Here is a 23,146-nt window from a genome sequence, read left to right on the forward strand (position 1 = left end):
CACTCACAGCACACACCTAAACTCTGTAATTTATATGCAGCATACACCAGAAAGCGGCACTCGTGTGTTTGAGCTTTGGGGTGCACACCCTAATGCAACAGGCTGCGCACACCTATGATCATAATGAAATTAACTTTTCTATTTAATGAATTTAATAAAACATTTATACTCTTACTTTCACATTTCAACTGCTTCATCTAAAGTCCCAAATCTCCTGTTCATGTACTTGATATACAGGGATGGAGGCGCCTTACTGTGCCTCATTTAAAGTCCCAAACCCCCTCTTATCCTGGTTCAAATCACTTCAGAGAATGGTAATTCCCATCCATTACTTAGCATCACTGGAACACCTGCAGTCTGCAGAAATCTGAAGGATCCAAGCCTGCGGCCACGGGGGACCAGATAGAAAGTGCCATTGTGCAGCATTTCACAATAATCACACTTCTCATATTCAGCATTCATTGTCACAACGTGTGCCTTTGTGCTTCTGCCTGTCTTTTTCATGCTTGCAAGTAGTCAAGAGTACCATATCCTCCCCATTATGAACATGATATAAGGCATTCCTGGTGTCTGACCCTATCCCCGTCAAGTATCTTTTCCCTTTGAAGACCAACATGTACTTCCAAATCGGAGGGAGTGTTAAATCACAGAAACCCCCGTTCACCCCGTCCTGGGATGATCCTTAGAAAATAAGGGGATGGAAACATCAAAGTTGGGGCGGACGTTATCTGTGCTGATGCTGGCCTTGGCAAGCATGGCCTGGCCGATGTCGAAGTCCAAGTCTTCGGTGTAGTCTGGCCAGGTCCCAGAGTATAAATTAAAAATTAAATGGTTTCTACCGTTCCACAGGTTCAAGTTCTGGATCTTGGAGCAGAGGTTGTGGACGTACTGCGGGGACAGCTGGTCCCAGTCCAAGGTGTCCAGGCAAGCCTGGCTGGGGTCTGAGGTGTAGTACCTGGAGCCCTCCATGGCCGACAAGATGTTTTGGTAGCTCTCTGAAATCTTGTCCCCCTTCTGCTGTGGGTAGATGAACACCTTGAAGCCTTTCTGCTGGCACAGCGAACAGTTGAAGCAGGACTCCATGCGGCACTTTTTGCCCTTGTAGACGCTGGAGTTAGCGTCCCACTTCTGTCAGGGCAAGCCCTGGCTGTTGGAATCCTCGCCCTCCACCTGATCCCACTGGATGAAGGGCAGCAAGGGGTCCGGGAAGCATGGCCACAGATGGTAGTCGGCGCCCTTCCTGAGGTGGTCCCTTTTCTTCTGGCTCCTGGACGCCCTAAACTGCAACCCGCCGAGGTAGAAGAGTAGGACGGCACAGGTGCCGGCCGAGAGCAGGGTGAAGTAGCATTTTTTTGGCCTGTATATGTCCGGTATTGTGCCGAGAATGGTTTCCCTGTCTAAATCTGTTTCCCCTGGCTTAGTTGAAATTGGTACTCCGCCTCTCCAGCCCTCTGTACTGCTGCTCCTCCTACTACTTTACCACCGAATGCTTATCATCCTACCGCCCCCAAACCTATTTCGGTATAGACACTGGAATCTCTCTCAAAAAATATTGTGTAATCTAAAAATGTGGAAAACCTTTTAGTGGGCATTTTGTGGTACAACAGCAAATGACCAGATAATTAAATCGCTTCTAACTTTTTGCCAAAATCTCTGGATTTTTACAAAAGGCATTGAAGTCAGAGGGTAGATAAAAATGAAGGTGGCTTTAAATAGGGTTAAAGGGGCCCTCATTAGCCAAACTACTTCAGGAGTTCTTTCCTGCAGGTTTGTCCTTCTATAAAAAAAAGTTGTTTAGCATTAAGTGGGAGCACACAAATAAAAATCAGAACATAAATTGATAAGCTATAGGGAAAAAAACAGAAATCTTAATCTTATTCGTGACCCGCTATAGTTTTCCTGGGTCTATATAATGCAAATAAAGTGCTGTATGGAAGATTTACTAAACCAATCATAACTGGACATATAGGTTACTATAATAGTCATTTGTGCCTTGGAAACTACAAAGTATAGTACTCTCAATGCATCTTAGACATAGAAGCTCTGGAGCCAAATCCTCGAAATATCCTGTATAAAATATAAATTTACTGAAATGTATAGCCATTGATGAGACATCTAGTAAGCAGATAAATTTAGGTCTTCTCAATCAAGTTCAGTTTGCGATAGAAGGGCATGGGTGCGGCCACTAAGCATGTGGTCATTTCCCCTATTCCTTTAGGTCACAAATCTGTACCAAGCCCAGCTAGCTATTCAGATAATCACTGGTGTGTACACCATCTTCTTTGACACTTGTATTTAGACATTAAGTTCCCTCAGTTCATTAGAATTTCACAGCTTCCTCAATAATAGATCTGGTTTCACATACAGAAAACCCTCCCATCATTTACTTTTGTAATGGCAGATGGATAGCCTTTTACTATGATAAGATTGGGTTGGCAATATTCTCTGTACTAGCATCCCCCCCCAAATCTTACCCTTCACTCCCTCCCTCCCTCCCTCCCCCCCCCCCCCCCCCCCATGTAGAAGATTGGAAAATCAGAAGTAATGGGTCATTGACAGGTACTAGGACTGTCATGTGTAGGTAGGCATCTCCCCAATCATGCAAGGAAAGTGGTTACCAGCCATGTCCAGCCCCAAATAACGGTGGCCGGATATTGTAACTAAGTTTACAAAAGTTCGAGGGCTACCACTATGCTCTTGCAATGTGGAGTGTCACTAGGTTTAAATAGCATCTCATTTTTCTATAGCAGGGGAAAGAATTAAGTCTGCTCTTATAGGAGATATGGCTTTGGGCCAGAGATACTCACTATTGCCACTTAAAGTGGATGTAAACCCATGTCATCCTTTCTAAACTGCTGCGATAGGGGTTATCTATAAGGATATACATGCCTCCTGCATGTATCTTTACCTGTCAAATGTCTCCCCTCTGTTATTAGACCCGAAAAACTGCATATTCTGTGGGTGGGTCTGTTGTCTGGAGCTCGGTGGATGGAGTTATTATGTCAGTAGACTCCCCTCCCACCTCTACACTCCTTGTCAATATGCATTTTCTCCTGTGTATTTCTTATAAATAAAGGCAATAATAAAAGTCTTAAATAAATAGTTCCTTTAAATATTGCAGCAGCGCTTCATGTCCAAAACTCAAGGACACGCTTTCATATATAGTTCTTATGAGAAATTTTGCAGCAGTAGTGGGGATCAACAATAGCTTCAGCTGTGTTCTGTAAAGGGGGGGTCTTCCACCAAAAACTTTACCACGTGAGGGGAACCTCCCCAATGGGAATGCACTCACCAGAAATACAGCAATCAAGAGCCTTGGATAATAGTAGTTCTCCACCACTCCTAAACGACCACCAGATGTCAGGAACGCTCTATAGCTCCAGTAAAACATATGGGAGGAATTGAATGTCCACAGTGTAATATTGCTTAAAACGTTAATTCAACTAAAACATCCAAAACAACCCCCCATATGGATATGCGTACCAGAGAGTAATAAAATAGAGCAAATTGTAAAGTGCACTGTGCCTGTAAAATCTCAGTCCCCGGAAAGCCGTCAGGAGCGTTTGCTGTGTGCAACTACAGCGATATGCTTCCTGGCTCCTCCCTGGTCCGTGGAGCACACACACGTCACTTCCAATAGATCATGTCCCTTAGGGGGCGGGATGTGATCTACCGGAAGTGACGTGTGCGCTCCACGGACCAGGGAGGAACCAGGAAGCATATTACTGTAGTTGCACACAGCGAACGCTCCCGACGGCTTTCCGGGGACTGGGAGATTTCACAGGCACAGTGCACTTTACAATTTGCTCCATTTTATTACTCTGGTACGCATATCCATATGGGGGGTTGTTTTGGATGTTTTAGTTAAATAAACGTTTTAAGCAATATTACACTGTGGACATTCAATTCCTCCCATATGTTTTACTGGAGCTATAGAGAGCGTTACTGACATCTGGTGGTCGTTTAGGAGTGATGGAGAACTACTACCATTATCCAAGGCTCTTGATTGCTGCATTTCTGGTGAGTGCATTCCCATTGGGGAGGTTCCCCTCACGTGGTGAAGTTTTTGGTGGAAGACCCCCCCCTTTACAGAAAACAGCTGAAGCTATTGTTGATCTTCACTACTGCTGCAAAATTTCTCATAAGAACTATATATGAAAGCGTGTCCTTGAGTTTTGGACATGAAGCGCTGCTGCAATATTTAAAAGGAACTATTTAAGACTTTTATTATTGCCTTTATTTATATCTAAACCATTGAAGTAGCTGCTTTATTTGTTTAGACTACATCAATACCATTTGTGATTTAGTCCAGGGCGCAGAGTGATGTTTTGGTAGGCGGGCAATAGGAACATCTTTTATTCATATTTGTGTATTTCTTACACTGAACTTCTGCTATGATCTCTAACATCCAGTGAAAAGACAGGAAAGTAACCACATGACTTCAGCATGCCAAATCATGCTGAGGTGTGAAACAGCCAATCCTTGCAGAGCTGCTGAAGAAAGGAGTGGGGGAGGGAATTTAAAAATAATGCATGTCTCTTAGGCTAATGCACGAGATATGTAAATCGCCTGTCACTCACAGCAAGGGGGAGGATTTGACAAAGTTTCTCAAGATTTATCTCACGGAAAAAAAAAAAAAAAAAAAAAAAAAAAAAAAAAAACACACAACACATTTTCGGGTTTACATCGACTTTAAAAGGCAGGGGGTTCCTAAATGGGGCTATCCTTACATCTTTTGGCAATCAAGTGACAGGTTAAAGAAGCATGATTTTATTTGTTTAATTTTATTTAATATAAAAACTGTTTGATTCACTTTTGACTATCACCATTTTTAATAAGGTTTGAGCAGAGGTCACAACCCTCAACATGGAACTCTGCAAGTTAAAGTATTACCAGTTCATATGTTGGAGCTAGACAGCGTATTTGGGATACTTTTTCTCTCATAAACTTAATAAAACCCTTAATTTTATTTCCAGCTGCCCTGTAGAAGTAAATCCAAGGAAATCTCTTTTGAAGATGCCCCCCAATAGGAGAGATGCTTTTGAACCCCCCCCCCCCCCATATGAAAGGAATACTTGCAATTATCACTGCTAGTACATATGTAAAATCTATTACATTGTTTTGTTAAACTCTGCTTGCTAGTGGTTTCCATTTTGGATAGAACGGCAAGGAGTAGAAAATAAAAAACGCGATTAAGGAGAGTTCATTTGTTAAACCACACAGGAACCTCCCTGCATGGGCTTATTTATATCCAATGCAAAGCACAACTCAACCTCAGAATGGTCAAGGTCTAGATCGCATCATAGAAGAGTCCTGGGTACATATCTCTGGATAAGGTGTGACCTCACACCACTCTGAACCCTTCTATAAAGTCTGATGCTCTCCTGTACCCTCAGTCAATGGAAAAAACCTGTCGTAATGAGAAGGTAGCCTGGATCCTACAAGAGCCATTTTTCACAACCATGATAGAGATCTATCCATCCATCCATCCATCCAGTGTTGCCAACCCACTGAAGTGAAATTTACAAACGGCACCACTTTTTTACTGGCAAAAATCATGAAAATTACTGACAGATCCGCATTTTTTACTGGCGGTGCAAAAAAGTGCCTAAAGTTACTATTTTCAGTGCTAAACAGTGCAAGGATACATATTTGAACTATAAACATATAGCTAGTGCTATTAGCAATGTGTTTAAGCTAAACAAAAGTTAAAAAACATTTCTCCATTGACATGAAGGTTAGGTTACGTTACTATAACCCAGCTAGCACTAGGTTCCCTCCTTACATCAGAGTCTGCAGGGATCCCCCTTACAGTGAAAGGGAACTCTTATGTAAAGGGGAACGCTGCAGATCATGATCTAAGGGGGAACTCTGATGTAAGGGGAGGCTCTGGTGACCAGAGACCACCTTATATCAGAGTCCACTGTGTTCCCTTTACATCAGAGTTCCCAATTACATCAGGGTCCGCAGATTGAGTTCCCCTTTGCACTGTAAGGGGCAATCCTGCAGACTTTGATTTAAAGGGGAATGCCAGGAACTCTGATGTGGTGGGCACTCTGGTGACCAGAGGCCACCTTCCGCAGAGTGAATACACTAATGTAAGGGGAAACCTTTTTATCAGTGCCCCTTACATTATTGTATTCACTCCCCCTTATATCAGCAACCCCCCTAGACTGACTTGTCGGTGCTGTCACTGACCTCTCAGGTGCATCGTGCAGGGCTCAGTCAGATGGCTCCAGCTTGGTGGTTCTGGTTTTCCTATGGTCTCCTCTCCACAGTCCACACACAACTGACTTCTCCCGTGACCCCATGATCCCGGCGGCGCTCCCACTCGACTCCTTTCCCGACTCCCCCTCAGAGACTGCAGACATGATGTAGGAATAGGTCAGAGCACAGGCTGTGCTGTGGGCACAGGAGATGGTCAGAGCACAGGCTGTGCTGTGGGCACAGGAGATGGTCAGAGCACAGGCTGTGCTGTGGGCACAGGAGATGGTCAGAGCACAGGCTGTGCTGTGGGCACAGGAGATGGTCAGAGCAGAGGCTGTGCTGTGGGCACAGGAGATGGTCAGAGCAGAGGCTGTGCTGTGGGCACAGGAGATGGTCAGAGCAGAGGCTGTGCTGTGGGCACAGGAGATGGTCAGAGCAGAGGCTGTGCTGTGGGCACAGGAGATGGTCAGAGCAGAGGCTGTGCTGTGGGCACAGGAGATGGTCAGAGCAGAGGCTGTGCTGTGGGCACAGGAGATGGTCAGAGCAGAGGCTGTGCTGTGGGCACAGGAGATGGTCAGAGCAGAGGCTGTGCTGTGGGCACAGGAGATGGTCAGAGCAGAGGCTGTGCTGTGGGCACAGGAGATGGTCAGAGCAGAGGCTGTGCTGTGGGCACAGGAGATGGTCAGAGCAGAGGCTGTGCTGTGGGCACAGGAGATGGTCAGAGCAGAGGCTGTGCTGTGGGCACAGGAGATGGTCAGAGCAGAGGCTGTGCTGTGGGCACAGGAGATGGTCAGAGCAGAGGCTGTGCTGTGGGCACAGGAGATGGTCAGAGCAGAGGCTGTGCTGTGGGCACAGGAGATGGTCAGAGCAGAGGCTGTGCTGTGGGCACAGGAGATGGTCAGAGCAGAGGCTGTGCTGTGGGCACAGGAGATGGTCAGAGCAGAGGCTGCGCTGTGGGCACAGGAGATGGTCAGAGCAGAGGCTGCGCTGTGGGCACAGGAGATGGTCAGAGGCTGTCACTTCTGTCCCTCACTGACGTCCTGCCGTGGCCGGACCCGGTAACATGGCTCCTCCTGCTCGCCCCGCTGAACCGCCGAGAACTGAAGAACGAGCGGCGGCCGGCGGCTTCTGTTTAAAAATGGCGCCAGGCGGCGTCATTACATTACTGCGCATGCGCCGGCCTGCCGAGCTCGTACGATCTCTCCCGAGTCCTGCAGGCTTTGGAACAGCGCATGCGCAGTTGCATGGCCGGCCCACAGCCATATTTTTTACGGGCACCGGCTGCCCGTAACGGGCATTCACGGGCGCCCCGAAAATGGGGTGCTTTTTACAGGCTGCCCGTAAATTAACGGGCGGTTGGCAACACTGCATCCATCCATCCATCGTTTTGGACAGAGTGGGGAAAAAAGCCACACACTTTAGAACCACTGTCAGTCTGTTATTGCTGTCTGCACCCTGTCGGGAAGATTTCCCTTCAGCTCTTTGTGTAAGATTAACCATCAATTGATCTGGTGACAGCTGTACGATTTTAGCCATTTTTTTAATAAGACAACCAAAGAGGACTATCCCCTGCAGGATTCAGACAAATACCTGATAGGAGTTCAAATATACACAAAAATTGAGGTTTTAAATTGTATTTACATTTGCTATAAAGCCAAAGTACAGCTATCTCATCAGCCATTTTCAGCCAAAGATGTTTTCTTCAAACCTGATAAAGATCCACAAACCACTTTCTCTGAAAAAAAAAAAAAAAAAAAAAATTATGTCTCCATTTTAAATCAACCAACCCAACAATTGCGATTGAAAATTGAAACCTGTACTAAAAGATTTGTAGACTGAAATTTTTGCTCCAAGAATTATTTCCTGGGCACTGACCCCTGAACAAGCATGCAGAAAGCCAAAGTCAAGTCTGAACTCTTGATATGCATACTTGTTCTGCCTCAAACTAGGAAAGCCAATGGGTTACCAGCCTTTACTAGCATATTCTAGAGTGGATGGCAGACACTCTTTAGGTCCAAGCTTGTGGAATGCTTGATTTGGGCATATACCAAAATTGCCATCATGGGTTAATGAGTGTTTTGCCCCAAAGAAACATTTGACCATGGTTTATAAAAGGTGCTTTACCCTCTTCACAACCAAACTATAAAAAAAATAAAAAATTAAAATTAAAGCAATCCTAGACCTCCACAAAATGACAAATTATGCATAGCAATAAAAATACAAAGTAAAATTCAGGTTAACCATAGCAACCAATATTTTCCATTATCCCATCAAGGGCAGGGACCGAGCCATTTAGTGGGACTGGACTAGTTAGTGTTAATATAAATTGGTTTTCTGTTGAGTCTGTGGTCATCTTTGATCTCTTAAAATGGACAATTCAGAACATGGTTTCTTTATACATAGTGGATTTGGATACTGTTGGAAGTAAACATCCCTAGAAATTTAGTTTTCTGCAACTTGCCCACTGCTGTTTTTAACTTGCTGCAATACTGGGACTAGTTATGTGACATGGGCACCTAGGGCTGTAGGATGTAAAAGTTGGGAGCATTTCCCTGCTCCAAACAAGTTGCTACATATAGCATCCCTTACAATTACAGTACATGGGAACATGCGCTTGCAGTCAGCATTTTTTTAACATATCTTAGAAAATTTAAAGCAGTTTGTCAGTTTTGTCTCCTGGAGAACAGCCAAAGTTGGTCTCTGCTTGTCTCAGCTACAGAGCAGCCAGCTTTTATATTTTAAATTTCTAAGCTGTGTAAAAATAAGATAAAGAAAAGGAGCCGATAACTGGTGCCATTACCCACAGCAAGCTGAGAAAGCTCATCAGTGACCCCCATTCTTTTTTACCAAGGTATAGCATAAAAAGGGTTTAAGAGTTTTCATTTAAGGCTGAACATCCAGACCCAGCTTCAATAAAACTCAGATGGCCATATTTTAAAGTTTCATTTTCAATTTTTCATTGACACTTGAAAATGTGTTTTCAAAAAGGTAGAAGACCACCACCCTCCTGCACCCTACAATGGAACCTACCTTCACAAAGGTTTACGCCGAGGAAATCCCTGATCAATATCAAGTTATCAAGAGGCTGGTTCAAAGGTACTTTTGGTGAAGTCCTACTCATCCAGGACAAGAACACAGGTATGTAAAAAAGCAAAATTATAACATTTTCATGAATAGGAAAAATGTTACAGGTTTAATTTTCCTTATAATGTTCAGTTCTTAAATATAAACATTTTGTTTACCTGATACAAAACTTATTTTAGCATCTTAGATAAATCACTTGCAGTCAGCTAGTGATAGGTCAAGCAAAAGGTTTCCTTTTAGACAAGGACATGACGTATGTAAACTAGCTTCCTAGAAAGCTTAGCACAGCAAGCCTTCTAAGTAGAAAGTTGAACTTGTGTTGCATATTTCTAGATGCACCATATAGTAAACCTGTCTTCAGTGAACATTTGACTGATCTAAACCATCAATTTATAAGCTTTCAAATTTTCCAAAAAAAAAAAAAAAAAAAAAAAAATTGATCAAGACACTAGGCTCAATAGGAAATTTATTGGACTTGGATTACCCATAGTATCCAGCAATCTTGAAGTTCAGTGATATGGGGCTGGTTTGAACATTGAAGAATACAAACTGGAACATAAAAACTGATCTTTCAGACCCTGCATTACCCCACTTATTTTAGCCCCCCGCCAAAAGAGCAAAAAAAAAAAAAAACAAAAAAAACAAAAAAAAAAAAACCTATATATATTTATCCTTCTCATTTGTAGCATAGTATGGCAGAATAGAGCAGTAAAGCATTCGCCATGGACAGCAAAAACCATTTATACGATGTTCCTTCAAGTCCGGTTTATGACCCGATTGTTAATGTGTCTCATTTGTGTTAAGGTAAACCAATGGCTGGGAAATTAGTGAGGAAGGACAGGATCAAGCAGAAAGCATGTCTAAGGGAACTCTCCATGTCCATCTCTGTCAAACCACCAAGGCATTATAACCACCTATCCAATCTTCATTGAAACCCTGGACCATGATCTTATGACCCAGGAGCTGGCTATAGGTGGAACCCTACATGACCTCATTGAGCCTCAGGTGAGCCAATTATATATTTGGTTTAGTGGGTCTCATAACTGGAGACAAAAAAAATAACATAAAAAAATGTTGCTGAAATCAATTGATAGGGTTACTTCTACAGAAAGAAAACGCTCTTATTGCCATTGTCAACTCCAGTGTTCTACTCTGAATTAAAATTAAATTACCCCCATCTTTAACTTCAAGAGGGTCTTCTAACAATCAGGTTACTGTGAAAGTGTCACATCAACTAGCTCAACCCAGAATTAGGGAAGCAGATTGACAATTGAATATGAATAAGCCTAAGTTTTAGTAGATAAAAATGACAGTTGAAGCTAGCTAAAGCTAGACTGACCAATAAGTCATACAAAGTGGAATTTGAGAAAATGTTCAGAACTTCCCTGTTTCCATCTATTACAGTCCTGTTTTTTGCAAGAACATGAACGTCTTGCCCAGGTTTTAAACTTAAAACTGCATCACTGTTATCCCTAAATATACGATTTATTGCATGAAATGTGACAGCTGAACAAGTAGGAAAAAGTTCATGTAGATTGCTTTTAGGCCATGCAACACATGCACACCTCAGTTATGTAAACTGACCCTTTCATGAAAGTTGCATGTCAACATAGCAAATTCTTGCAGAACAATTAAAGTCAATTAACATTAACTAGGTTTATACTCCATGTGATTTTGAAGTGTCTCATAAAAGTTTTACTTTTTCAGGTAGGAATGTCAGAAGAAATGGTAAAGCTCTGTGCAATACAGCTGGCCAGGGCTCTGGATTTTATGCACAGCAGAGGATTAGTGCACCAAGACCGTAAGCCAGACAATGCCCTGCTCATGGACAAGGAATGTCACACAATCAAGTTGTGTGACTTTGGCCTAACTGAGACCATTGGCAGCATTGTCACTAAAATGTCCCATATCATCCCCTATATGTCACCAGAGCTGTGTGCTTTGAAGAGAAATCAGTACTTGGTCATAACTTCAAGTGTAGATTTCTGGGCTTTTGCAGTTGTTTTCTTTGTTGCTCTAACGGGAAACTTTCCCTGGAAAGAAGCTATGGCAGAGGATATTCTGTACCAGGTCTGCAAGTTCTGGCAGAAGAGTGACAATCTTTCCTCCACCAGCTCTCTGGGGGAAGTTCACAAAAGAAGCCCTGATGATGTTCAACAAATTCTTTGCTCAGGACCCAATCTCTCGAACCTCTGTTCTTTCCATCCTAAGCTGTACTCTCTATACTTGGAGAATTGAAGAATTCTACCAGGAGGTAGTGACAGGCAGAAGGTGGCACTGAAGAAATTGAATTTGTTATCATACAGGATCAGGAACTCACAGAGCAAGGTGGCAACAACACTGGAGAATTTGAATGTATAATCATACAGGACCAGGAATCTACAATGGAAGGGGAAGACAACCTTGAAAGGGTTCATTTTGTGATCATACAGGAGCAGGAACTCAATGCACTGTATCCAGAAATGGACCCATGTGACCCTGGCCCAAATGTGATTTCAGAAAATTAAGCTTTTTGTTGGTTTTGGGTTCAGAAGTTGAAATTCCTTAGAATCTCTTAACTGGTCTTCTAGAAATAAGCTTTTGGGCACCAAATGCCAAAGGGGATGAGTCTGGGACCCTGTGTGCTCTATGGATATCAGTACGGTTTTGGTTTCTGATTGGATGTTACAATTGAAGTTAATACATTTGCCAACATTTTCAGAGCTTTACTGGTGTTGTGCAAATATTTAGTAATGCTTTCCATGGATAAAGCCAAACTACAGCCCAAAAAAAAAAAAAAAAACCTGCACACAACTTTTGTACAGAGGATTAGAATTACTGGCAGGTTTTACCAACGGTCTTCCTGTCCCAGTGACCACCTCTCTGGGAGTGTTAAATCTTTGTAATTTCTGCATGTTTTTACGTTTTAAAAAAAAATAAAGAAGCTTAAATAAAATCAACTCTGAACAAAATGTTTAACTGCTAAAAGCCTCATGAAAAGGTTTCATCTCCACTTCAAATGGCCCCTTTTTTCCTGTGATATAAGAGACTGTCACCAACTTTGGAAGCACAACAAAGTTATTTGAAATACTTGTTCTGACCCCCCCCCCATTCACTTGCATCATGCTAGAAGAATTAGACTACAGCCCTCTGCTCTTCTGGGTGTGTCCAATTACCCTGTGCTGCCCCAGCTTCTCTTCCTCCAACCCTCACCCCCCCACATTGCCATGTATGCAGCTGCCAGGGGAGGAGCAAAGAGGAATACTATAGAGTGGCTGGTCACATTGCTTGCAGGGAGATGCCATCTTGGATGTATTCTCCGGCTTTTAGATCTCCACAAGGAAGCATTTTACATGCAAGCATGCATAAAATACATTAAATGCACATAATCTTATGGAATATTGTTGAAGTTAATGGGATTATGACTGTCTCTTTAAAGACTGATAACCTGTGTGAAAATTTATATGCAATTTATGGTTCCAAATGTTATATTTCAGAATACCACATTTGGCACCTAATATAGTGAGGTAAAAAAAAAATTCTTGCGAATTATACAATCTGACACTTAAGGTTTCTGCACAAATGAAAACCAAAAGTAAAAAAAGACATAATACACAGTAAAGCTTTAAGAAAAAAAAAAAAAAAAAAAAAGAAAAAGATTTGTTCGGCTGATCATTGTGCAGACAACTAATCTCTTCTCACTTTTCTAGTTAGTATCACCGGCTAGAAGATATCCTATAAAAAAAAAAAAAAAAAAAAAAAAATCAAACCCATTCTTATTGGTGGCATATGAAGATGTATAAAAGCAGAGTGGATTTTTATTTTGTTGCTCCATGTAGCTTATGCCAACCTTACAGTACAACAGAACCAGTCCATCACAGGCTACAAAATGGTACACCAACAATCATAGCTGCACATATTTCATAGCAACAGATAGGAATTAGCTCAGCTGAAATCAAAGCCATATAGAAAAAGCATGTTAAAAATGGTTTTATAAGTGCAAACACACGCACACCCCTTAGGAGCAGATAGATACATGGTTGCCATTACACAACTCCTCCCCTCTATTTTATGAGGCAAGGGAGATAAGAGATGCATTCGCATTCATGGCCTATGGCGACAGTGCTGCTACGCGAGTGAGTTGTCACTAGGACAGGATGCATTCTTGACAAGATCACCAGGTAAAAAAAAATAAATAAAAAATGAAGGGGGGGGGGGGGGGGGTTGTCTTACATTTTAGGGCAGAATTATAAAAAGCAGTAAATCTATATTTTTAAATTACTGCAGGCATGGATTTTCTGGTACATGTGTTCTGAATTAAAGTAACGGATTTACCTGCCTAGATAATGTCACATTAACTGCTAAATATGCCCCTTTAAGAATTAGCACAGAAGGAAGAGCATTCTTTATTAAATAAGGCTGTATTTGTATGCTTCAATAGGAAATATTCTCTTAAGGAAGTTTTGGGCCAAGTTTATCCATTCACGTGTAGCTGGTTTTCCCCTTGACTGCTATGAACTTGCACGTATAGAACAAAAATGAAAGTTCTTTCATATTTTGCCTGGGATCAAAGTATTAAATTATCTGAACAAATCAATTTAAGAAACTTTAGAAGTGTAGAAATTTTGAAATTAAAGTGGGGTCCCACCCCATCCACATTTGGATATTTTTTTTTTTTTTTTTTCACTTACCTCTAAATGCCTGTTGCTAGGTGGTCCCTCGTAGTCTGCCTGTTCCTTTGCCTGGGCTGGTGACATCACTTCCCCCCAGGCACAGGAAGGGCTCTGCTCCCTCCCTCCTGTCAATCATCTGGGACCCAATACAGGTCCCAGGTGATTGAGCGGCCAATCACGGCGCGCGGCGCCGCTCGCGCATGCGCAGTGGGTGCCAGGCTGTGAAGCCACAGCCCGGCGCCCACAGTTGAAATGCCGACGAGCGGAGGGGGGGGGGGGGGGGGGACGAGCGGGGCCTCGATCCCCCGCATCGCTGGACCCAGGGACAGGTAAGTGTCCAATTAAAAGTCAGCAGCTGCAGTATTTGTAGCTGCTGACTTAATATTTTTTTTTTTTTTTTTGACAGCCCCCCTGGATGGAACTCCTCTTTAAGTACTTTTGGGCAGGAAGAGGATTTATAGCAGAAACAAAGTAACAGGTATATACAAGTATTAAAACTGGATCAAAGTGTTCTTAATGCAGAGATGGTATTCTCATCCAGCATTTTTTCTTTTTTATGTAGTGGTTACAGGCCGAGTACTGAGCAATAGCAAATACAGTCATTTACATTGTAGTTTAAAACAATACAAGCATTCTTAAAAGGTACTGGTACTTAGATTGTCAGAACAAAGCGGCTTAAAATGTGGCATATAAAAAAATTGCACATTATGAATCTGAATGGGTTCAATTTGATTGGATCAGGTTACAACACATTGAAAAATGTACCCCCTATTAAAAAACTTATTGGGGTTCTGTCCATCTACATAAGGGGGTAAGGCTTAAGAGCAGCGATTAGGAATCTACATGGCCCTGATGGGCCCATTGTCTTATAGGACCCCTATGTGGAGGCACAGGCTGCAGTGTATCTGCCCCAAACAATGTCATTTTTAAATATTAGCATCGCTCATACCAGGTGTTTGATTTTAGCCAAAGATGAAGTTATTGACCCCATATTTTTGAATAAAATGAAAGTTAAAATATGGAGACAAAAAAAATTGGAAATTTAGAGACCTGCTCAGAAGGACCTACTTTGACATGGTGGCAGGCTTCATATCTCTGGCCAAAACCTCTTTACTAAGGTAAAGAATAGGTTACCACTACTGACTTTTATAAGAAATAAAAAAAATCTGCTGGGTTACAAATATGTATGCTCCAGGAGGTGTATGCTACCTCGAGGTAAGTGTAAATTACTAGCAGCAATCCTGGCCTAGCGGGAGCTTGGCAGCATTGTCCCTTCAAGGTCACGCATCCCATATAAGTCACCGGAACTGTGTGCCATGAAGAAAAAGCATTTGGTTCACTCCAAGTGTGATACCTGGGATTTTGCAGTTGCTCTAACTGGGAACTTTCCCTGGAAAGAAGTTGTGGAAGATGAGATTCTGTACCAGGTACACAAGTCCTGGCAGAAGAGTGAAATGTCATTCCCCCACAAGCTCACAGGGGGACATTCACAAAAGCAGCCCCTCTGTGTACTATGGATAGATTCATGCATTGCATTTATCTATTCCACAGCTGCTGTAGCCACCCCCATTCAGGCGTCCAGCACCTGAATTACAGCAGCGGGGGGTGGGGTGGGGGGGATGTTTAAGCACCTGATTAGAGCCACAAACTAATGGGCTTCACAAAAGGTACACTGCGAGCGCAAACCATTGCATTCACAGTGCACCCAGGTGTGTTAGCAAAGCAAATGAATATTTACTTTGTTAACACAGAACCTCTCAGCCAATCAGGAGGCCTGGATGTAATACTGTGCACCCGATTGGCTGAAGGTGGAGGCAATCCCATTGGCCGCCATGCAGAACAGTAAGAAGAAATGCATGGAGGAGTCCTGCATCCACCGCCATGCTACTGTCCGACCACCACAATGGGGCAAGTGCTGGGCAGAAAGCTGGTGGGGGGTGCACGGTGGCTGCAATTGAAGGGGAACAAAAGGCTGCATATGAGGTTTGTTTCAGTATTTTTCAGTTAGTTTGTGCCCCATAAATTTTGAGCACCAGTCGCCACTGGTAATACTGCATTTTCAACATCAGGAAAACCCTTCGTGATATAGGCAGTATGATACTTCTAAGGTTTCTGCACAGATGATAGATATGCCACTGCCTCACCTTGTTTTAACCCCTTAAAAGCCAGACCACAGCCCCGCAACTATGTGCAAGTGGTGCAGTTGCAGCACAGCCCCATTCACCCCCTCACCAAATAGTTTTATCATAGTCATGAGTATACCACCAGCTGCTGCCTTTATAGATAAAAAGGTCAAGTTTGAGGGGCAGTAAAACTGAGGCTCAACCATGGGATTTTACCACCTGACTACATGTGAAGCATTTAAAAACATAAAACATGCAGTAACACTTGAGAAAAAAAACCCTGATTCTGCTGTGCATGGTGCAGATCTGAAGCAATACCCAATTTTCCAGAAGTGTACTACCAGCTACTGTAATGTGGTCTTTATAGAGATATATTGGCATTAGCGGCAGATGTACAGAGCAGAGTTGATTCATTTTAATTATTGCTGCTCTGTGTATGCCCAACTTATGGTATAATGTAGTCCAAGTCACAGGCTACATCATGGTATGCCAAAAATCACAGCTGGACAAAATGTATCGCATAGTAAACAGAGTTCACTCTTTTTTTTAACAAAAATCTATTAATCTAATAGCTCCAATGTCTATACAAATTGTCATCTGCCCCTGTCACCATATACCAGACATTTAGGATTCTGAATGAGAGTAGTGCAAAGCTGACAACACAGAGGCTTAACCCCCTTTGTGACCACAACACAGGTGCAGCGTCCAGGAAGTGTACTTTTATCATGGGCGCCGCTTGTGTTCCTCAGTTGGTGCTGGAAGAGAACTCCCAGCACTGAGAGCTGGCTGTTGGCGTCAGGCCTGGGTCTTCTACTAAAGAATATATTGGTGGTGGGTCATGTTTATGGCAAAAATAAAACAAAAAAAAAAAAAAACAAAAAAACTAAAACAAAGACACACTTCATAAAAAAAGCCTGCCACAGTGTACAGATTATTGCTTTTTTAGCAAAATGCATTAAGGTCTGAAAAGATAAAAATTGAGGCTTTTGATAAGTTTGAAGGGTGCCTCATAAGCATCACCATTTGACCCTATATCACACACTACAGTTATCCCTATAGGCCATAAAGCTACAGCCCATAGATAAATCACGTTTCCATTCAGTCAGCAGGTCAAAGCAAAAAACTTGTATCACTTTGGGGGAGGGGGTATACAACTAGATCTCAAAATAAAAAGTTTAGATTAGAATATGGACCATGAAATTTTTTTGTTAGTACCGATTGAAGAGGCAGGGGTCGCTAACCAGTTAGGGAGTAGACCCCTCAACACAGAGGTCTTTGACCACACCAACATATGAACTGGGAATATTTGCAGGTAGAGTTTAAATTAAGGTACTGTTACAGAGAAAGGTTAGGTTTTGCTTGCACAAAAAAAAAAAAAAAAAAAAAAAACACAACACCTCTTAAAAGATGGTATCCAATAGTACTAGTGGGGTGATTGTGGCAAGGGTATGGAGAGATGCCAAGCAATCCATAGGAGAAAAAAAAATAAAATAAAACCCACACCATTTTGGCAAGAGTTGCACAAATTAGGTATAGTTGTAATCAAGCAAGTAGCCCTCTTCAAGGTGTGATCACCACTCTCAACCAATTTGTTCTCGTTTCCCCTGTCCTTTGAAGTCCCTCTATTTTTTTCTAAAGAGTCCTAGTAACTCCAGGGGTCCATTACCTGACACAAGAAAAGCTAATTAACTGAAGTTTACACCTGCCCAGCAGACAGAAAACACCCAGAACTATGAAAAACCCATTATATGAATGCTAAGTAACGCTTAAGTAGTGCTTAAGTAATGCTTAAGTAACAATGGTGATGGAAATGTAAAACAGGGAACCATTACAAATTCTGTCTCTTTACAGGGTAATGTCTACACAAAAGTAAGTCTGCCTCATCACCACATACCATACATTTGTGATGCTGAATGTTTTAACAATCCAAAGCTTGATTGAAAGAAAAACCAAAAACACACCACACCCAATAGAGTCCAGGCACATTTGTATAATTAAGCTGGCCATAGATGGCCAAAAACTAGACAGTTTCAGCAGGGACTGGTCAAATTTTGATGGCTAGGGAAGGGGTGGACATATGCCTTCTGACTTGGTTCGCCCTCTCCCTTGTGGGTCTCCTTTCGGAGGAGCCCCACCTAGTACTTGGGTGGGTCCGTTTCGGCAGACCTTACAGAGAACGGGGGTCCGCCTGGTTTCAGCCAAGTGTGGGGCCCCCCTAAAAATCCATACCAGACCCTTAACCGAGCATGCAACCTGGCCACAGGAAAAAGACAAGAGCGCGCCCCCCTCCTGAACCGTACCAGGCCACATACCCTCAACATTGGGAGGGTGCTTTGGGGTAGCAGCCCCCCAAAGCACCTTGTCCCCATGTTGATGGGGAGAAGGGCCTCATCCCCACAACTCTTGCCCAGTGGTTGTGGGGGTCTGCAAGTGGGGGGCTTATTGGAATCTGGAAGCCCCCTTTAACAAGGGGACCCCCAGATCCCTGCCCCCCCTGTGTGAATTGGTAATTGGGTACAAATGCACCCCTACCAGTTCCCAAAAAAAAAAAAAAAAAAAAATAAAAAGTGAAAAAAAGGTTAAAGACAAGAGGCGGTTTTTGACAATTCCTTTATTAATTTTTTCTTTCCCCGCTTCTTCCTCCATCTTCTTTCTTCGGTCTTCCTTCGGTGTTCTTCCTCCTTAGTCCTCCACACAATCCGCCTCAGTGGGAGTCTTCCACTGTGTGACGCGTCTTATATAACGGAGGGCAGGGCCACCCGGTGACCCCACTCCCCTCTGACGGACAGGGACTTCACCTATGGCTTTCCTGTATAGTCAGAGAGGCCGGGGTAACCCGTTTGTGACTCCACCTATGGAGGACGAAGTGGAGAAGAAGCCGCAGGAAGAAGCGGGGAAGAAAACGAAGGAAGAAGAAGAAGACTGAAGGAAGACCAGAAGAAAGCTGGAAGAAAAAAGCGGGGAAAGAATAAGAAATAAAAAAAAAAAAAAAAAAAAAAAAAAGGTATTGTCAGTCTTTAACCTTTTTGACACTGAAATGGTAGGGGTAAATTTGTACCCCATTACCAATTCAACAGGGGGTGGGATCTGGGGGTCCCCTTGTTAAAGGGGGCTTCCAGATTCCGATAAGCCCCCCGCCTGCAGACCCGCACAACCACCGGCAAGGGTTGTGGGGATGAGGCCCTTCTCCCCATCAACATGGAAACAAGGTGCTTGGGGGGGGGGGGCCGTTAACCCAAAGCACCCTCCCAATGTTGTGGGCATGTGGCCTAGTGCGGTTCAGGAGGGGGGGTGCTCTCATCCCCCCCCTCTTTTCCTGCGTCCTGCCAGGTTGCGTGCTCAGATAAGGGCCTGGTATGGAATTTGGGGGGGGGGGGGGGAACCCCACACTTTTTTATTTTGGTTCAGGGTTCCCCTGTGGGGAAATCCCATGCCATTTTTATCAATTAACTTATGTGTATTGCCGGACCGACAATTCATTATAGCCGGCGCTAGCACTTTTAAAATGACTTTTCTCCCCCTTTAGAAATGTAATTTTGCACTCGGACTGTTCTAAACACAGGAAACATGCGCCACTTTACAGGCATACTATAGACACCCCCCAGGTACGAAATTTAAAGGAATATTACACTTTTCTCGTTTCACTTTAAGCATTAAAATCACTGCTCCCGAAAAAACAGCCGTTTTTAAAACTTTGTTTTGCACTGCTACATGTCCCCTGGGGCAGGACCCAGGTCCCCAAACACTATGACAATAACTTGCATATTAACCCTTAAAATTAGCACTTTTGATTTCTCCCACAAACTTTTAAAGGGTGTTCTGCAGCTTTCAAATTTGCCGCGAACACCCCAAATTGTTTGTTTATTCGGCGAAGGGGCGAATAGCCAATGTTAGAGTTGAACTCATGTTCGACCCAAACATAAAGTCCATCCCCATTTACCAGCCGTGTCCAGCCTTTGACTATAGTATAAATAGCATCTCATTTTTCTATAGCAGGAGAAAGAATCAAGTCTGCTCTTATGGGAGATCTGACTTTGGGCCAGAGGTACTCACTATTGCTACTTAAGGCAACGGTTCCTAAATGGGGGTATCCTTACATCTTTTGAGTATAGGAATCAAGTGACAGGTTATAGAACCAAATTTTTTTTTTTTAATAGAAAAAGCAAAAAAGTGTTTTAGTTTCACTATTGACCATCACTATTTTTAAAAAGGTTTGAGTAGAGGTCACAACCCTCAACATGGAACTCTGCAAGTGAAAGTATTCCCAGTTCATACGTTGGAGCTAGCCAGTGTATTTGGGATACTTTTTCTCCCATAAACTTAATAAAATCCATAACTTTATTTTTAGCTGCCCTGTAGAAGTAAAGCCAGGCAAATGATCTTTTGAAGAAGATCACCCCCAATAGTTGAGATGCTTTTGAAAACCCCCCACCCCCCTCATGAAAGGGATACTTGCAATCACTGATAGTACATATGATAAATTTATTACATTGTTTAGTCAAACTCTGCTTCTTAGTGGTTTCCACTTTGGATATTATGGCAAGGAGTAGAAAATAAAAAGCGATTAAGTTAATTCAGTGAGTTCAAATTTGTTAAACCACACAAAGGAACCTCCCTGCATGTTTCTAACCAGGCTGGTTTCTTACAGCTCCTGGGCTTATTTATATCCAATTCAATCACAACTCAACCTCAGAAAGATCTAGATACCTGCAATAGCATCTTAACTACTTATGCCCCAGACCATTTGGCTGGCAAAAGACTACAGCACTTTTTGCGATTTGGCACTGCGCCGCTTTAACTGACAAATGCGCGGTCGTGCGACGCGGCTCCCAAACAAAATTGACATCTTTTTTTCCCCACAAATAGAGCTTTCTTTTGGTGGTATTTGATCACCTCTGCAGTTATTTTGAAAAAAAAAAAAAAAAAAAAATAAAAAAATAAAAAAAAAACCAGCAATAAGCGTTTGATTGGTTTGCGCAAAAGTTATAGCGTCTAAAAACTAGGGGATAGTTTTATGGCATTTTTATAAATTTTTTTTACTAGTAATGGCGACGATCTGCGATTTTTATCATGACTGCGACATTATGGCGGACACGTCGGACAATTGTCATTTTTTACAGTGATCAGTGCAATTAAATTGCACTGATTACTATAAAATGACACTGGCAGTGAAGAGGTTAACCACTAAGGGGCTAGGGAAGGGTTAAGTGTGTCCTAGGGAGCGTTTCTAACTGGGGGGGGGGAGAGCAGAGAACAGTGACAGTGTCACTAGGCAGAACGGGGAGATGCTGGTTTACATTAGCATCTCCCCGTTCTTCCTCTCCGTAAGACGATCGCGGGTAACCTCGCGGACATAGAGTCTGCGGGACCCGCGGTCGGACTCACGGAGCTTGCGACAGGCACGGTGGCAAATTCAAAGGGACGTACAGGTATGCACCCATTTGCCTGTCCGTGCCATTCTGCCGATGTACGCTGGTTGTTAAGTGAATAGAGGAGTCCTGGGTGCATATTATCGCTGGATAATGTGTCACCTCCCACCACTCTGAACCCTTCTATAAAATTTTATGCTCTCCTGGACCCTCAGTCAATGGAAAAAACATGTCGTAATGAGAAGGTAGCCTGGATCCTACAAGAGCTATTTTTCAACCCAATTAGCAAGCCTAAAGTGATTTTCTCCACTGCAGGACAAGGATTCTCCATCCAACTGAGCTCATGTTACTGCATTCCCAGGTAAGTCACTGTCATTCCAGTTACACAACACCCCCCACAACCACCAGAAATGGTGACCTTTTCCCTCTGTAAAGAAGCCATTCACCTTTCACAGCCATGTTATGTACTGGTATATATAAGGCCAAAAACCTCCAGTTTTGGGGGGGGGGGGGGGGACCACGCACCCCACACACTTTAGAACCACCATCAGTCTGTTATTGCTGTCTGCACCCTGTTGGGAAGATTTCCCTTCAGCTCTTTGTGCAAGATTAACCTTCACTTGTTCTGGTGACAACTGTAAAATTTTAATCATTTTTTGTTAAGACACCCAAAGAGGAGGACTATCCCCTGCAGGACGCAGACAGATATACCTGATGGGAGTTCAATTATCCCTCTACTCAATCCAAAAAAAAAAAAAAAAAAAAAAAAAAAAAAAAAAACTTTTGGCTTCATATATAAGGTTTTTCACATGTAAATAAAAATGGAGGATGTTTTAATTGTATTTACATTTGCTAGAAAGCCAAATTACAGCTATGTCAGCCATTTTAGGCCAAAGATGTTCTCTTCAATCCTGATAAAGATCCACAAACCGGTTTCTCAAAAAAAAAAAAAAAAAAAAAAAAAAAAAAAAAAGTCTCCATTATAAAGTCAACCAACAATTGCTATTGAAAAAATGGAAACCTGTACTAAAAGTTTTGTAGGCTGAAATTGCTGCCCTAAGAATTCTCATTTCCTGGCTTCAAGGTTTCTTGGCCACTGACCCCTGAACAAGCATGCAGAAAGCCAAAGTCAAGTCTGAACTCTTGATATGCATACTTATTCTATCTCAAATTATGAAAGCCAATGGGTTACCAGCCTTTACTAGCATATTCTGGAGTGGATGGCAGACTTTAGTCTTAGTACTCAGATACCCTTTCAAACAAACACTCTTTAGGTCCAAGCTTGTGGAATGCTTGATTTGGGCATATACCATGATTGCCATCATGGGTCAATGAGTGTTTTGCCCCAAAGAAAACATCTGACCATGGTTTATCAGGTGCTTTGCTCTCTTCTCAACCAAACTATATAAAAAAAAAAAAAAAAAAATTATATCAATCCTAGACTTCCACAAAGTGACAAATTATGCATAGCATTAAAAATGCAAAGTAAAATTCAACCAATTATGTTCCATTATCCCAGCAAGGGCAGGGACTGAGCCATTTAGTGTTAATATAAATTAGTTTTCTATTGAGTCTGCAGCCATCTTTGATCTCTTAAAATGGACAATTCAAAACATGGTTTCTTTATACATAGTGGATTTGGATACTGTTGGAAGTAACATTCCTAGATAATTAAATTTTTCTGCAACTTCCCCTCTGCCGTTTTTTTTTC

General features: G+C 42.6%; 2 pseudogenes; one reads left to right on the plus strand and one right to left on the minus strand.

Annotated features, from left to right (window-relative positions):
* Positions 1-294: 294 nt before the first annotated feature.
* On the minus strand, positions 295-8,310 carry LOC141141179 (exostosin-1-like; annotated as a pseudogene).
* A 660-nt stretch (positions 8,311-8,970) lies between these two features.
* Positions 8,971-11,839, plus strand: LOC141141180 (serine/threonine-protein kinase SBK1-like; annotated as a pseudogene).
* The last annotated feature ends 11,307 nt before the right edge of the window (positions 11,840-23,146 follow it).

This window comes from Aquarana catesbeiana, linkage group LG04 (assembly GCF_042186555.1).
Source record: "Aquarana catesbeiana isolate 2022-GZ linkage group LG04, ASM4218655v1, whole genome shotgun sequence".
Taxonomy (NCBI): Eukaryota; Metazoa; Chordata; class Amphibia; order Anura; family Ranidae; genus Aquarana; species Aquarana catesbeiana.